Source organism: Mugil cephalus, chromosome 9 (assembly GCF_022458985.1).
Source record: "Mugil cephalus isolate CIBA_MC_2020 chromosome 9, CIBA_Mcephalus_1.1, whole genome shotgun sequence".
Classification (NCBI taxonomy): domain Eukaryota; kingdom Metazoa; phylum Chordata; class Actinopteri; order Mugiliformes; family Mugilidae; genus Mugil; species Mugil cephalus.
Window position 1 is genome coordinate 1,962,729 of NC_061778.1, and position 18,356 is coordinate 1,981,084.

An 18,356-nucleotide genomic window follows, 5' to 3' on the forward strand; every position below is an offset into this window, starting at 1 on the left:
AGGAGTGAGTGAATGATTTTATTTGGATAGTTAGTTAATTTATTGACACAAATCATTAAAAACACAACTCATAAACACACACACACAAACACACACACACAGACACAAAGGAAAAGAATAGAGAAAGAGAAGGAATGATACACTTAATATATCTTTCACAATATATGCGGCACTGTTAGAGTAGAGAGGGTGGATGGACATGTCTGGGTTGGTGACTTGGTAGGTTTTGTATCTCGTTCCCTCATTAGAACATATTTTCCCGATCATGTCTGTGCGATCTCTCTCAGTGTGATCTTCTTCATCCATTAATTCCTTTAGGTGTAAGTCCATAACCTTGTTTTCCTTTGGGGGTGTGGTAGACCTCACCCCCAGTAAGGATTTCATCCGAGTCATATAAAGAGATTCAACAGACTTTAAGGGAGTTTTCAACCAGGCCTCACATCCATACAAAATAGCTGATGAAAACGCAGCCTCAAACACTTTTACTTTAACACAAAACGGAGAATCATAGCTAGTTGATAGAAAAACAATCAAGCACTTAACAAGCACTTAAACAGTTTGTTTAAGTGCATTTCAGGCATTATCATCAGCAGTAAAAATGGCTCCAAGGTGCATATAACTGTTCCAACACCTCACTACAAATGAATTCAGTTGAACAGGCTGCATGTCTTGATCAGTTCCCATAATAACCACAAACTTTGTTTTGTCTTCATTAACCAGGACGTCATATTCTTCACAGTATTGTTTCACACTTTTCTGTTTCTCTGTCAACAAACATCACAAACAAAAAAGAGGATGTGGGAGATCCTTGTCTCACACCAATCCAAGATGTTATTGTTGTGGAGACGCTTGTAGTGACATTACACATTAACATCTAAGATAAAACCATAATAATACCACACCCCGAACTTTTTAACATTCGGAACAATTTTCCTCGTGGGACTCTGTCGTAAGCTTTGGAGAAATGTATAAAAGTGATGTACAATTGCAACTTCTTTCTCACACAATATTCTATCAGAAGCCTGACATGGCTTGTACCAGGCCATCAGCCTATTATTTAGCACGAAGTCATACAACTTTGCCACACTATTGATCACACTTATCCCCCGAAAGTTATCATAATTCCAGGGGTTACCTTTCTTGAATAACATGATCAGTCTAGCAGGGGTCCAGCTCAGCGGGTAGCCAGGTAGAGTTTAGAAGTGTGCACTAAAATACCAGCCTTTCACCTGGCAACAAGTGAAGCACTTACTTCAGTGAGTTTCATTCTGGGCTCTGAGATCCTGAACTTCTTTCCCAAAAGCTCTTGTATTTCCAGTAAGACCCGTTTCAGTGTCGTTGTGTGTTCTTCGTCTTTGTCTTGGCAGATCTTCACCAAATCCAAGGCCTTTCCCGACTCAGACCTTAGTCTGTCTTTTGTCCACCCATGAGGAATATCAGCCCTTGTCAATCTTTCTTTTCTCTTTGTCATCTTTGCTTGTTCCCACAAATGAGCACAGGTGGCAGACAATATCACCAGCGTATTGTTAGGTACAGTACAGTTACTTTAACAGACATTCCCAGTTATGATGATAATATGGGCCCCACAGGAACAACCGGAAGGGAATGGCTGAAGCATTTATGTAAACTCAGGATTTGTGAGTTCAGTATTAAACCCATTAAATGGAAATAAAACCAAAAAGATGAAGGGTGTCCATCAGTTTAATGAACTTTAACAACACAACAGATGGTTTCTCAGACCCAGTTCATTCAAACCTGCTTGATGCATTAGATGCAACAACAGAAATAATTCACCATCATCGTTATCTAAATCCATCCGTCCTAAATGTATGTGCAAGAATTTGTTGTAATCCATCCATTAGTTGATGAGACATACACAACAACAATAATGTGTGGAAACCTTCTGGTGACGCTGAAGAAGTCAAAGTCAGTTTTAGAGACAGAAGAAATGTCTGCAGAGTTGGAGCTTAATGGTTGTGAAAACCTACAGGCAGCCACTATAATCCTCCACTCTACACACATCCCAGTGCAGCTATCATCCCTTTGTAGCTTAATGGAAACCTTTTTAAAGACGTGTTTGATTGCAAGTTGCCAGACCTCTGGGCGTCTCAACATGAGTAACCACTCACCTCAACACACTACACTCAGACCTTTTTAGCACCTAAACTCAGCACTGTTGCTCCAGGTGGTCCGGACCTTGTTCGTGTGCATTTATACAGTTCCTCCTCTTATCCACTCACACATATATCAGCTGTTAAACCGATTAAAACCTGAAACGGTATGCGTGAAGGAAAACAACTTGGTCAAACACACAATCAGGTGCTGATAACCACTTTCATTTAAGGTGAACTGTTTTTCTGTCCCTTTCCTTATGTTTCATTATTATTTATGGCAAATACTATGTGTTAAAAGCCCAAATCCAAAGTGCTTCTAATATATAGATAAATACATTTTTTTTAGACCTGGTTGTTAATGAGCCAGGCTCTGAGGTTATGTGTAAAGGACCTGTACGTGGTGCTCTGTCTTATGTGTGATGGAAGAGTATTACAGGTCACGGAAGCTGAAACTGAGTACGATGACCAAACTTACTTCTCCGGCCTGGGACCACTACATGCCCACAAACTGTTGCCCTGGTTATACCAGTGGTGGTCTGTCAGGCCCAAAAAGTCTTTCTCAGTCTGAAAATTAAAGGAACGGATGGGTATGAGAGATAAAACCAAGTTGACGGAAAGGGAGGTTGCACATCCTGTTGTGAACTGAGAGTTAAGCAGAAGGCTGAAAATCTTGGAGTGGTTCTTGATTCACGTGTTTATTTTAACATAAGTGGAAAGTTTGACCAAACCAGCTGTGAAGCGCTTCCAAAGCTAAGAACTGAGCTGAGAATGGTGATGATAATATCAGTTTTGGAGTCATTAAGACTGGAAATGTTTGGAGAGCCAGGCAAGAAAGTAACTGAGACATTACTGGTGGGTTTCAGACGGAGGCTTAATTGTGTCTCATCTCCATAACAATGGAAATGGATCTCAGCATTTACTAAGAGATGCAACAGTGTAAGAAAATAAATGGACCTCTGAGAGATAACAGAGAACATGTAGGAAAACACTCCATTCTCTGTGCCCTATAGAGCCCTGAAAGCAGCTACTACAACTCCAGCTCAAGTGATGCTGCATAAAGATGAGACAAAGTAACAGAGTTACATGTTTGACATGTTATGAGCTTAAAGAGAGAGTGCCCTTTATCCTTTATCCACACCTGGTCAGGTTTGACTCATTGGGGCAGATAAGACCAATAATCAGCCAACAACACCTGCACTGACACGTTGAGGCCATTGGAGGTGAATATGGAAATAATAGCAGCTTGTATTAATATTTATAAGAGGTCAAAGAGGTTTTTATTGTCATTTCAACCATGTAGAGCAAGTGCAGCACACAGCTGTCTCATCTCAGTACAATACAGGGGCCTGAGCATCGAGTGCTTTTGTGCAAGCTCATGCAGACAGTAGAAACGGTACAATACAGATACTATACAGTACTGGGAGACAAATGCTACAATGAGACCAGCGCTGACTTATAAGCAGACTTGTTAGGGTGATTGCACACATTCGACTGATGAGCAGCATAGTGTATGCAAAGGGCTGAATGTAGGTTGTGAATTTATTAAGTAAATGTATTTCAGATGTTCAGCTGCAAAACGTCTGTCTGTATCTTATCTTGCTTTCTAGAGAAATCTCCTTTGTGATGTAAATTCTGAGTTGGCTAACATAGGGTCAGCTAAAATATTTCTAATAGAGGGTATGTACATGATGTCACAGCCAATGGAGTCTCCATGGTTACGGCCACTGAGTGGCAAAAAGGGACAGTTGATCATGGAGATTAGCAGCATTAGTTTGAATCATAGACTTTAATAGCATCTGAATTGTAAAATTAATTTAAAAAAAGGTGAAGAGCTGTTGTGTGATTGACTGAACCAACAGATTTGAAAAGCAGTCAGATATATTTTATATTTTTACAGATATCTGCCAAAGAAAAGAGAAGTAAATGTATCGCTGCATTAGAAGAAACAACTGGAATCGAGACACAGAAACCTGGTGTTGTGGTTCATTTAGTGTCAGATAATATTAATTTATGCTGTATTTTTTGATGAAGTCAAACCTTAAGTTACTTCTTCAGTTATGTTCTGGAGGGCTGTCAGATAAGTTTGTGGATGTTGTTGATTTGGCGTAAATAAATAACAGCACTAAATAACAACAGTAAACAGAATATTTGTGATCATTCCTCATCATCCTTTTCATGCTACAGTATTGTAGGCTAACGTTACTTCTCAGTAAAGCTCTAAGACTGAAACTGAGGCTAATCCACTTTTCCAAATCCATACTAGTTCATATGTGTCATTGTTGAGTCCAATCGTCCTTAATTTGATCTGATAATTCACATTTTCCCAGTCTTACTGTATTTACTGATACATTTCACCATCCTTTGCCACTTTTGGCCCTGGGAGGAAGTGACATCAATGAATACCATCTATAGACATCTGCTCTACACCTGTATTTCATATCTTCACAAAGTTTGTTCAAAATCAAATATTTTAACCTTTGAAAATAAACTTTAATACCACAATAGATGGTTTCTCAGACTAAATTCGTACAAACTTGCTTGATGCAGTATATGAAAAAAGGAATAACCTGTACAGAATGTCTGCCACAAGACACACATTCAAGTACAATCTCTCCACTAGTTGATGAGACAGGCACAGCAGTAATGGGTCACCTTAAGTTGATGCTGAAGAAATCAGGAGAAGGTCAAAGCCAGGTACAGAATGTATTAACAAGCCAGAAAGTACTTTGCCATAGAGATGCTTGCAGCTAGCAAAACCCCAGAACATTCATTTATGACAGAAGAAAGAAAGCACTGATAGTGAGTGTCATTATAATCCTAAACTACTTCTACATGCAGTCGTGAAACCTTGAGCGTCAAGTGTTTGAGTGCGCGTGGGCTGCATTTAAAATGTGTTGCAAAGTAATTCATCTGTGTTTGTCATTAGCCTCTGTCGAGCTGCAAGCTGTTCATCTGTCTCCGGCTATCGTGTTTTCTGGAGTGATCCCCGTTGTGACTCAAAGTGCCGAAGGGGTTGATGAACCAAAGGCGCCACAATCATCAAAGAGCAATCTGGAGGCTCCCCGTGGCTGCAATCTGAGGAGCCCCTCGACATTTATAAAAGGCCTCTTTATTTTTTTTAAAGTAAGTTCGAAGGACAGCGATGCATCAAATCAATCGCAGAAATAGCCTTTAAAGGGTCTAATTTAATGCACACGGGAAAGGAGTCATTCTCAATAACTCTCTGCGATCACTCCTGACTGAGAGTGAACTACAAAGACAGTGGTCGACCAAGGAAGCTTAGTGCAGCAAATGAAAAACACATCAAGCTTATTTCCCTTTGGATGTTCAGAAGATGTCCATCAGCTCAGAACTGTTAGAAACCAGTGGGACCCAGGTTCACCCATCCACTGTCTGGAGAAGTCTGGCCACAAGTGGTCTTCATGGAAGAGCTGCAGCCATAAATCCATCCCTCTGACATGGAAACAAGGCCAAGAGACTCAACTATGCACCAAAACATAGGAACTGGGCTCAGAAACATCTGGACTGATGAGTCAATGTGTGAAATATCTGTCTTTAGCAGAAGGTAGTTTGTTCACTGAAGAGCTGGAGAGAGCTACAATAATGAGTGTCTGCATGGTGGAGGCTCCTGGAAAGTTTGAGGCTGCGTTTCTGCTAAAGGAGTTGAATTAATGGTGTCCTCAATGCTGAGGATACTGATCCATCATCAGTACCATCAGGGAGGAGGATGATTGGCACCAGGTTTATTCTGCAGCAAGACAAAGAGCCCAAACATCCAGCCAAGGTCATTAAGAACTATCTTCAGAGGAAAGAAGAAGAAGTCCTGATCTCACCATCATTGAGAGACAGAAGGATCCGAGGAAGATCTGTGGTTAGTTCTCCAGGATGTTTGGAACAACCTACCAGCCGAGTTCCTTCAAAAACTGTGTCCAAGTAGAAGAACTGATGCTGTCTGGATGAAAAAGGATTGTCACACCAGATACTAATCTGATTTAGATTTCTCTTCTGTCCGTTCACTGCATTTTGTTAATTGATGAAAATAAACTATTGACACTTCCATTTTTGAAAGCACTCTTACTTTACAGCATGTTTTCCCACCTGGCTAAAACTTTTGTACAGTACTGTACATGTAACACACTGAGCTTCATCTCTGTGCGAAGGTGAACATGTGTGTAAGTAAGTGAACTAAAGGGGAATCTGTGCCTTGTGTTGCTCTCAGTGTCGCTGCTGTTCAGGCCTCCATTATTGTCAGGGCTCATGAGGAATGTGTCGGAGCAGCTCTGAACACTCAGTCTTACACAACGAGGCCATTTTGCCTCTCTCTCATTTTCCCTCTGCCTGCCTCTGTGAATTTCTGTTTTTATTTCTGTCTCTTAAGTACAGCTCAGCAGTACAAATGTGTGTGGTGTTGTCTTTTACATGTGCTGGAACAGAGAAGAACGGTGGCGTGCCCCTACAAAGATGTCACCCATTTGTGGACTTGCATAGAAAACTAGAGGCAATTATCTCCATGGATGTCAAAGCCCTCTGGTGTGTGTTGCCATTTACATTTCATCTTAGGAAACAAAATGCCTGTGGAAAATCTTGTCTTATCTTTGCTGAACTCCAGGGGTTTAATGCCTCAGCTCTCTGGACATCACCAACACAACAGGAAATCTTTCAACAGGAAATGTCTATTTTCAAAGACATTATTTCTTCATCCAAAACTGGATGCTAAATAAAATGATCTGATCAGATACATGTGTGATTACAGGCCCCAAAACATCAATCACTGTAGAACATGGTTCTACACAGTGGTTCTGGTGTTGAGGAACATCAAAAGTACCTGAAATATAAGAAAATGCAGTGTTCACCTGTCTTTAGAAGATGACCAAGGGGTCTACAATGTTGCTTTATCGTTGTTTTTCTACCTCCATCTCTACATTTGAGGAAAGAAACGAAAATCCCATCATGATCAACTCTGACGGGAGTCAAACCCATAAATTCTTCACGTAGCCTGATGAGCAACAACACTGAAGTCCTCAGAAAGTTTTTGTCGCCTGGAGACATGCCTCTCGCCAAAGATCTGCTGCACCTCAGCCCTGAGGAGGAGAGGAGGAGCCACAAGAAAAGGCGTCTTGTACAGAGTCCTAATTCTCATTTTATGTTGCTACAAGATCACCACCGTGTTCAGTCACGCTCAGACTGTGGTGTTGTGGGTTGGGTGCTCCACAGTCCTCTGCCAGCCGAGAGCAGGGGAAGCTCGCCAGAGGAAACAGCACTTGTTTGATCAGACACACTTGAGATGGGAGAGTAAGAACTTGATGGACATCAAGTGACACTGCCACAGGGATTAAGAACTGAAAATATAAATCTTGTAATGAGGTGTCACCTGTCTACGGAATATGCAGAGATATTATGGCCTTGTTCAGACCCTACCCACACCGTAAATCCACGAGTTCTTCCAAATAAATTTGTGGTTTTTGATGAAAAAAGCTTTTTCCTTCCTTCCTTCCTTCCTCCCTTCCTTCCTTCCTTCCTACACTAACTGTAAATGCGTCTGAACAGGTGGACTCTAATTTGGCTTTGAAATTAACTTGTAGTCCTGGAGGTACACTAGTCTGATCTAGGTGGCTGTTTAAGTATCATCCACATGAATGAATGCCAGGTGGAAAAGTTTCCCAGCACTGAAGTGTTATTTATTTTGTCTCCTGTCAGTGGTCATAATGTTGTAGCTGATTGGTGTATGTAATATTGGTTCATTTTCTGGAATAAACAAATACATCAGGAGAATATTTCTATGTCTACATGTAATGAACTGTTGTAATATATTTATAGTAGTAATATACATTTCTATAACTATTTATTAGTATTATATTATTATAATGAAGTTGACTGATTGTTGATATATATGGTGTAATTATATACTGTATATTGGTGTAGTGTGATTATATATCAATGCATTTTGCATATTAACTGCCTCATGCCATGCAATATTGCAATGAATCATATGGTGATAAGGGGGTAGGAGTTAATACGTTTATGCTTCTTCCTGCTCCTTTTCAAACTGATCTTTGTATATTCTTTCCTTTCAAACTTTTTCTTTTTGCTCGAAATAAATAAACATTCATTCATTAGTCAGATGACATGAGGCAAATATCAAAAGCACTAAATATCCAAAGTAATTCCTCTCTCACTGAAGAGTGTAAGGTAGCCTGTGGTAAAGAAACACATCGTCCTTTTTATAAGATGTAGGAAATGTTTCAAATGGAACAGAATAGATTTCTGTGTGTGTGTTAGCAGGACCGGCTAAAACATGCCTCCACTCTATTTCACATCCCCTCCTATCTCACTGTTCTTTCACCTTCTCCTCCATATTTTTCTAATTTCCCAGGTTTGTGAGTGTGGTCAGGTGTGTGTGTCTGTCTCGGAGGATGGGGGGTGGGGGAGGTGTAATTTTTATTTTTACTTTTTTAGTGTCTTATTGTGAATACCTCCATTAAACTGCAGGAAAATTATTCTGTACCTCTTCCTCTTGCTCACACATCCTCCCCTGGCAGCTGTTTGATGTCATGACCCAACATCCAATTATCTGTAAGGATGGAGATGTCAGGGAACCTGTGACACACACACACACACACACACACACACATACACACAGACACACACACCAGGTGGGAGATGTGACCGGATAATTGGGGAAGGTGCAAGGAAGGAAATACTGCAGGGAGGGGAAAAATGAAATGGAGACAGAAAGGAGAGGGACCTGGAGGGAGATATACAGGTCAGGGAGGGAGGTGTAAGGAGATGGAGGAAGACACCTCACATCACACCCCAAAATTATCTAAGCAACACACTGAGCCCCAGACAGATCCAACATGTGACCACGAAAACTCCCCGCACATCCTCCCAGAACATGAATTATTGATTGTTCCCATTTAAAACTAAAAAAAAATGGACATTCATCCAAAGGAGTTTGCTTTACTTATTTCAACTGCAATCTGCAGGGGACGACAAAAACAAAGACAATTACTTCTCAAGGTGGAATGACAGATGATGGCAACACAGAATATAAACTGAGTTGATGTTTCAGGTGAATTGTAGTTTATGAACATAGGTCTCCTGTCCAACGAGGAGCTCAGTCAGCAGGAGAAACGTGTCGTAGCCAGACGAATTAACTTTGCCATAACACCAGACCACTGCCATAAAAATAACACTTTACCAACACAGAGGCCAAACAACTAAGGCTGAAGGTGCCAATGCCTAAAAACTGAAGAAGGAACTCGGGTGAGAGACGAAATGTCTTCAAGACACTTGCTGCTTTTCCATTAACCCTAGAAATGTGCAAAAACCCAAATATCCCAATCAAAAACTGGTCATAGAAACACCTACATTTATTAAAACATCTAAAATATCTAAAGCTAAAACACTTTTATGCTCTCATGAGGTGGTTTCTCAGATCTATGGATATAAATGTTTATTGCAAAAGTGCAATGGAAAGACTTTTTCCTCAATTCCCCGTCAGGGGGTCATGTGACCAGTTCATTTAAAGTCCATCTTCCTTAAAGTGGAGTTATGAGAATTTAGGGGAATTATGGGATATCACGAGATGAAACTTTACGAGAGTTACAGCTCATTCACAAAACACCTTTCATTGGAAACACATTGTCCAAATAACAGAAATATCACTTTTATTTCACAATAAAGTATAATGGAAGCTCAGCTACTGCCTGAAGGTTCTCAATTATGAGAAACTGGCACGACCAGTGTCCATTATCAGCTAGATACTTACCTGTCTCTCCAAGACACTTGGATATACCATGACCTGGATGACAGACAAGCTACAATTCAACAGATTCTACAAGTCACAGCCTCCAAAATGAAACATAGATTTAGCTTCTCCCTCAGTTATTTGAAACTACCTTCATGGACACTAGTGCAGCACAATTATATCAGAATGCACTCACTAGCGTACCTAATTAACTGGCCAGTGAGTGCACAATAATAGCTTCTTTCTCAATTTGAACAACACCACACTGGCTTTCTGTTCATAGCTAAGATTCTAAAACCATTTCCACATGTGGAATTGAACATAATGTTGAAAGGCTGCTCTTGAACCCACAGCGAGTTATTCTGCACTGAATGGAACCAACTTATCTTGTGAAGGACGAGGAACTAAGTAACGTTTAAAGTTAATGTCCTTCCACACATGCACTGCAGCATTTTCCACATATCGACTGGAAGCTGATGTCAGATCTATGTAGATTTTGGACCAGTGAGTTTTTAGGATGAAGACGGTTTAATGAGCAGTGTGTAATGATCCTGTGTGTGAATGGAGCAGGTAATTGTTGAGAATGCATCAGGCTAATGGCGTTTCTGCAGAGTATTGCTTTCCACTCCTTCGAGCTGACGCATGTGGAACAGCCAACGGAGGCATAATTTCAGCTGACTCTTCCTCCTGAACACTCTGCAAGGCGCCAACCCCTCGACTAAAGCAAACGGAGCACTTCCAGTGGGTGAAAACCCGTCTGACACTGATCTGCTGCAAAAACTGTGTCTGGAGTTGATGTGTAAAAAAACACCTCAAACAGTCTGAGACGCCTCACAGTTACTATATAAGACTGAAGCCTTTTTAGTTTGGTTCCTCTGAATAGTAGCAGACAGCCCAAGCCGAGTCAATGTGGCGCCTGGGCTGCTTGAGATCTCCAGTCACTACTTTGGATAAAAGATGTCAACAAATAAAAGATGGCAGCTCCCATTTTCAAGATATCTGGTTTTCACCTTTGAACATGGCTGTGTGTCAGAGTTAACCAGTGAGTTCTATGTAAGAGCTCTAAAAAGAAAAGTTTGAAATCTTTCAACTAATCATCTGGATGGAAATGAAAATTTAAAATGTTTTTAAAGAAACGGATTCTATTAACAGAAAATCTTCTTATGGAATCAGTAAAGGAGAATAACCTTTCAGTGCTCCACAACAGAATTACTGTATAATCCTTTAGAAGTGCACCATGAGGATGTGGAGGGATATTAGTGCAACTCAAATTAAATGAAAGAGCTAAATCGTGTTTATCCTCAGAGATGAGGAAAGAAAAATCGATGATTAAATGAAATAAACAAAAAATCTCACACATTTTTCCCAGGTCCTCCTCTTCCATCAGAAATATTCTCTCTTTAACCTCCTTCATTCTTTTCTCTCTGCCTCTCATCTTCTCGTCTTCTTGCATCACCCGCTCTTAACATTTCAGTTCCCAAATGTCCTCCTTGGTGTCCTCCTCTCCTCTCGTTTTTCATCACCCTCCTTTTATTTACATCATTTTCCCATCTCATCTTCCCAGGCAATGGGATTCTGCTTTTTGCCATTCTGCTTTTTCATGTGCAGCTCCAGCCCTTGCGTCGTCCTTCAGTCTCCCAGGCCTAATTTCTCTCCTCCTCTGTGTTTGTGTTTGACAAAATAAATGAAAGAAAAAGCATCATGATGTGTTTACAGGGCTGCCCGTCTCTTGCTCTTTCTGACAGAGATGGAATCAACGTGGAGGTTTTTCGTCCCTGAACGTGTTGTCTGCACAGTGATGCAGTGATTCCCACATGTTTATTGCTTGCAAAACCTGATGCAATTAAAAATAAAGTGAGGAAAATATAACCTTTAACTAGAGAGAAGTTTAAACTGGCCTCTTAAGCCTTTTGCATCAGTCTATTTTTTTTTTTTTTATTTCCACCGTTTTTCTGCTCTCTCTTCTTTCTTCCAGGTCTCCCCTCTTGCAGTGATAACCAGTGTCTGGGTGCAGCAGATAGCTTATCTTAGGAAGGCTTACACCTCCAGGAGCCCACATAGCCACCCCCCCCACCACAGTACCCACACACACAGGGTCAAAACAAACACGCAGGCTTCAGTACATGTGATTACATGTGGTCTGTGCGCGGCGTCAAAGCCTGGCTCAATGAACACATGCAGCTGAGAGAGAGATGGAAGTGTTCTCATTTCCTGGATTCGACTGCAGCCTCAAACTGAGTCTGAGATTAATCATAGAGGCTCGGACCCTCTCAACACATTACAGTTTACTGCGTATACCAGGGGTCAGTAACCTTGGTCACATGGAGTGCCAGTTTGATGTTTTTCTTTTTGAAAGTGAAAACCAATCGCCATGGTCTTTGGTCTTTTTTTTATTAATTTATTTGTCTGGACTTTGCGTGTTTGGCTGTAACTTCCATGTTGCTATATATTCTAGACAGCAACTGCTATCGATGTCCATGCCCCCTGTGATGTCTGGAGCGAGGCCTGGGTTTCCCGTTGAACGTTGAGGATGCTCGGGCTAGAGGAAGGTCCAGCACGGGGGCGCCATCTCTCCTCATGGGGAATGAGAGGCGCAGGAAGATGGACGAACTGTGTGCACTTGATTTGACCAGAGGGAGTGAGCACCATGACCGCGAGCAGCATGTGGTGTTTGGCAGAAACCTGGCTGCATGTGGACGTGCGGACCACGGTGAGTTGGTGCCCGCCTTAAGACTTTGCGGTCAGATAGGGACATGCTCCTCGGTGTTGGAGTTTACATCCCTCCCTCAGCAGATCTCTGGGCGGAGTTGGCACTGAAACCCAAGAAATCACACCATACGTAAAGCAACAGTTATCCTCATGAGTGTTTATGCCACCAGTGGCACTCATGCCAAAGGTTCGTGACCCCTGGCGTATATCATCAGATGTGCACCTTAATGGAACTTTACTCCAAAATCACTAGATGTTCTTTTTAACTTATGATGCCACAGAGTTTTTCCTCATCCAGTAAACAACACCATCAAACGCCGTCAGTCACTTTCTTATGAACGGGGTCAGGTTTATTGACCCAGAAGACAATTTTATGAAAAAGTAATAAAAAAGAACTGACTGACAGCAAGCGCCCTCCAGTATTGCCTCGTAGAGGGACGACGTGTTTAGAGCTGCAGTGAACAAAAGACTATTTATTTCACGGCTTCCTATTACTGCACATTTGATTGGGTTCAGGAAAATGTAACAAATGTTAATAGCAGGAACAGACTGAATACGAACCTGTGAATAATGTTAATATTCCTGTAAATGAAAACTAAATACCGGACTGAAAAACAATAGGAATTCATGCAAAGGGTAGAGATCGGGTCTGTGCATGTATCTGATATGACACAGATATATATAGAATATAAACCACAGTTTAAATGAATCCCTTGAGGAGCAGTCTTAGTGGATCTTAACCGTCTTTCAGACTGAAAACCAGTCATGTACTTATCAGCCCCGCCTGGCTGTCGTCCCTTCCTCCATTCTTGTGTAGCTCTGGATTTAGAATAACGTTGTAACGGCCACTCATTCATCAAACTCTAAAGAACAGAAGGGCGACAGAACATTTCTGCCTTGTAAGGACATCGATAGTCTCCCAGTGTTGCAGAGCTGCAGCCGATATTCACAATGTGTTGAAGGAATGAGCCGAATGACGGCGACGCCCGCGGCGTAATAGGAGACATTAAAGGCTTTTTAGACATAATTGGGTTTCTGGGGTTTGGCTGAATGGGCCTGCTTAAGGAAAAAAAAAGCTGTCTCTTCACAGTTCTCCCTCATAAATCACTGGAATCACAATCTATATTTCTTGTCTTTCTCAACCTGTCGTTTTTTATTGCTCCTCTCATCAAGCTTGTTCTCAGTTTCTTTTCTTCTCTGCCCGGTTTTCACCTTGTGCTGTTTCCAAACGCTTTCTCTGTCATTTTAATCTCAGTCACCATTTAATTAAGCTCACTCAGCCAAGGTGCAACTAATCAAGCACCCCTTCGGTGAATGCTACCTTTAGGAGGGTCACTCTGATCAGGCCACGGAAGCTAAATAAACAGTATTCATGTTAAATGAATGTGAGGACGACAGCATGGAATTAAAAACTGACCTCACAGATGAAACTGACTCTGTCCAAGGTCCCGTCAAAGTCTTTTACACATATAGAGCATGTTTGAAGGGGAAGGACGAGCAGGCATGAAATTTCTCTTTTTCACTGATTTATCTTCTTTCAATCAAAATGTGAATTCTTCCCATCAATATCTATTCATGTGTCTTTAGGCGTCAGCCATGGTCCCAGTGTTTTTTTCCTGTTTGGTCACAAATTTTCATCTTGAGTTTGTTCAGTTCAGGGCTGCAAGGATATGTTTTTATTTAACCTCAAATCAGGAGCTTGTGTAACTGGGTCTTCTTTGTTCAAACAAATCTCAGAGGGAAGCCTAAATAAGAAGAGAAGAAAAACTTTAAAGTAAAAAAAGGGGGGCAAAAAAGGCTGGGTAAGGTTTTTATCATGAACCTTGGAGCAGTGGGTGGCAGCAAAAAAAAAAAAAAAAGTTTCACAAAATGAGGGGTAAGCATAGTTAATCAGGGGAGAACAAAGGAATGAACAGATAAAAGTCTCTGAGAATTGAAATATGGAGAAGGAGCCTGGAAACAGAGATACAGAGCATCACGAGAGGGAAACACGTCCACGTTCTACGATTCATTTTAGTCATTTTACTTGTTGTGCTGTGGAGTATTTTACATTAAAATACTTCTTAATTAATGCAAACTCAAAATGAATCGGTTGTTACATCTGCACAAATATTACCTGTTGTATTTTACCTGAACTGAAACACAGAGACCATGTTACTCAACCTGAGTACAAAGTTGAACTGATCTGAAATTTAAGACTTTGGTTAGTACCAAAACCAAGTGGAGTGTACAATCATGAACATAAAAGCTGAAAACCAACCTGATATCTGGGTTTTCATTTCTGAAATCATGTGTTAAGGATAAGATCTAAAGGCAAACGACATGTGCAGTTTTCAATTTACTGTGGCTTTGTGACCGTCAGCGTGCTGATAGATGTCTGGAAGAACTAACTCTTCCATGACGTATGGCTTTGATCCAAAAAACAGTACCGGGCCTGAGTCTGAAGGAACTTAAGAACATTTTGTTCGTCTTTTTAATTCAACAAACACCCAAGAATGAGCTTTTTAGGATTTCTAATTCTCCCTCGTGCCTAAGGGGTGGAGAGGAGTCTACGACTTTCAGAGTAGAAATACGACTTTGGGGGGAGTTCCACTCCCACTACAGAAGCTCTGACTTTCAAATACAAATGTAACACAACAAGAGTTCAGAATGATAGAATGATAGATCATAAAGACAATGTAATTTTCTCAGGGATCACTGACTCTTTCTTTAGTCTCTGCTACATGATCCCAAATAACAACACTGTTGAGCCCTTTCTTCTTAGCTAGATATGATGCAAACATTATTTTAAGAGCTAATCTTAAAATCCACATCGTTTTGTTCCGTCTCATTTAAGAGTTAACTTTTTAAACATGAGGGAAACGCCGCAGTGTTTCCCATTAATCAAATGTTTCCCAACATAACCATGAAAACTGGTGATGATCGATGCCGCAGGAAAACAAATGAAATACGTTGTCAGCGACATTTGCGTTATGACCGATGACTTTAATAATCCATGTTTCCCCATAACATCAGTTTCTGGTAGCATTAAAAATGAAACACAATTGTTTTTTATAAATTATTCAGACCTATTTTAACACACTGTCAGACATGACTAGCATTGAAATTTACAACCACATCTCTAAAACTTTATCAGAAAGGTTCCTTCGTGCTGCAGCTCGTCACACTTCTTCTCTCTGCTTCCATTCATTTAGACAGTAATACCATTTCATGACTTCTTCACGTTAATTGCTGTTATTTAGGGCGACACAGTGACCCCGCGACCCTCCAGAGAACAAGCGGTTACAGACAATGTATGAATGCTGTTATTTATCACATCAGCTCTGATAACTCTGTTTTATTGAAGCCAGGACAGTCCGACACTGAGGCAACACCAACCACACCGGGACTCTAAAACAGAAGCAGCTAAATGGAATCCAGCCATGACTTATTTTATTACTTCTACCAGCCCTTAAGCTACTTTCATACCATCCAAGGAACTATTTTATGGAAAATGCTTAAACAGTCTGAGGTAAAAAAAAGTAGTAGAGGTGTTCAGCTAAAACTACCTGTGTTTGCTTTACGAGTTGGACTCTGCTGATCCAGACCGTCCTTATCAGCAACTGCAAAACAATGTTTTCTTTTTTCTTCATCTCTCTAATAGACTTTAGACTAAAAGGAAGATTTGTTTCCACTTGTTTACACACATATTCAACACAACAGAAAATTGGACAGGACAGGTGTTAAGCTCTTTCTCATGCAAGCTTGTCGGCGTTTAAAAGTCCGGTATCTCCGACCTGATGGTAGTGGGACGAGATGTTAATTGAGTGGGTGTGTATTGTCCTGTTCTAGTGAGAATGCAAATCGTCTCATGGATCTGTTGTTCAGTTCTGTGAGACTGGGCGTGGGAAACAAGGTGTGTTAATTTTGTCCCATTGGAGACTGAAGACATGGTGTAGAAGCAGATGGAGCAGTAGAGGAGGATCGGTTGGATGATGCTCTTGTAAAGGAGTAACAGTAGCAGTTGTCGTATGTCTGTGTTTTGTTTCTTTGCAGTCACATTGTTATTAGACTGAGTTTTCACCAACTACTATTTACGTAAATAGTCCTGAGGTCAGAGTGAAGTTTGCTCGGCTGCTCATCAGTACCAACACCACGACCTTCAGAGTTCTGTTCTTGGCAGGTCAGACTTGACAAGTTCACTTCTGACGTCCAAACTCTGGAGGAGACTGCGAGGAAACAGGACGATCATTCTGGAGTCGGAACAGCTGAATACTTGATTCGTGTCCCGGCTGGACCAAATACAGACAAGTTGCTTTGTGATGCATCCTGGGTAAAATGGCCAGGGCAAGAACACATCCGGGTATCTGGTATCTGTACGTGCTCGGACGTTGTGCAGACAGGAGCAGAGTCGAGGGGGGAGACACATCAGTCTGTCGCTGCCATTAAACCGACCCCAGCATCGAGTTCAATCGGCAGGTCTACAAACTAGGATGAGCCTCCGTGGATTTGTTTAGAGTTCCTTTTAACAGAGGTTCAGGTGAACCAGCAGGGTTAGAGGTGAATCTTCAGGAAATAGAAGTAATTCACAGTAATGTCCTGTGTGTGGGTTTGATGCCATCAGTCAACATATTCCTGCCTTCTGGCGTCTTTTCTGCAGCTCTAGTCATAAAACGGACATAATCTATTCCTATGAATTATTTACGTCCCAAGAGATGGCTCCATTCATTCTGTCGCCGGGCGGAGTCGGCGGAATGAAACTATGCTTTATTCCAATAATGTGCTTTAAGGGCATTTTCTTTTATTGGCTCGTGAACTTTATGCTTATAAATCTGTGTAAAGGCACAGTTAAGGGGCAGATCCTCCGTAACGGTGCATCTGGTGCAGAGTGTAACGACTGCAGAATATACATTTTCTATGTGCGTGTAATGAGGCTGTGCGTTCATGTGGCTCTGCATGGGACGATTGTTTTATATCAAACATTAACTTTAAAATATTACAGCATAAAATCTGAATCAAGCGCAGCTGGACTTGTTTTCAATGCAGCTGACTAATCCCGATTCTGTGATGAAGTTAATCTAATTATATTAGAATTAGGATGAGTGTGTTAATACATATAATGAGACTGTTGTTTTTTGAGTGTTTTTATTATTGTTATTATTATTACATCTGCAGGATGGTTTCATTTATAGTGGTCATTTTAGACATATTCTGTTTAAAATGTGGTAACAGTTAAGTCGGACAAACTGTAACTGGGAAACAATCTTTAACCTCGTTTAAAGAGAGCAAGATAGGAAACCAATTACTGTTCATCTCCCAGGACACACAGCTCAACAGCTCTCCATCCACCCCACCTCCTTCCTAATGATGCTGAGCTCATGGTCGACTCTCAGAGTTTTGAGGGAGTTTCTTCTTTAGCAGCTGTGCTGAGATCCACAAAACCAGGTAGAGTACAAGTGCATGCTATTTGTTAAGTGTGGGAGGATTTCTAAAACGAGTAATAATCCAGGACTGGAGGCATGTGGATGGAAGAGCCGACTGACTCATAGCTTCTCTTCTCATCTGTCTGCGTGGGACCCAAGTTATCCACTAACATCAAACTCAAAAATACTCAAAAATGCATTTCTCTCTTCTTCCTTTTACTTCAAAATTTGTCAGTCTGAGAAACGAAAATGATGAATTATAGGCAGGCATCACAGTACAAATTGCCCTCTGTGGTATTACACAGCACATAGCTAGAGGGTGACAAGCTACAGTCGGTGGAGCAGACTGCATGCCACGTCTCTGCAACAGAAACCATTTTG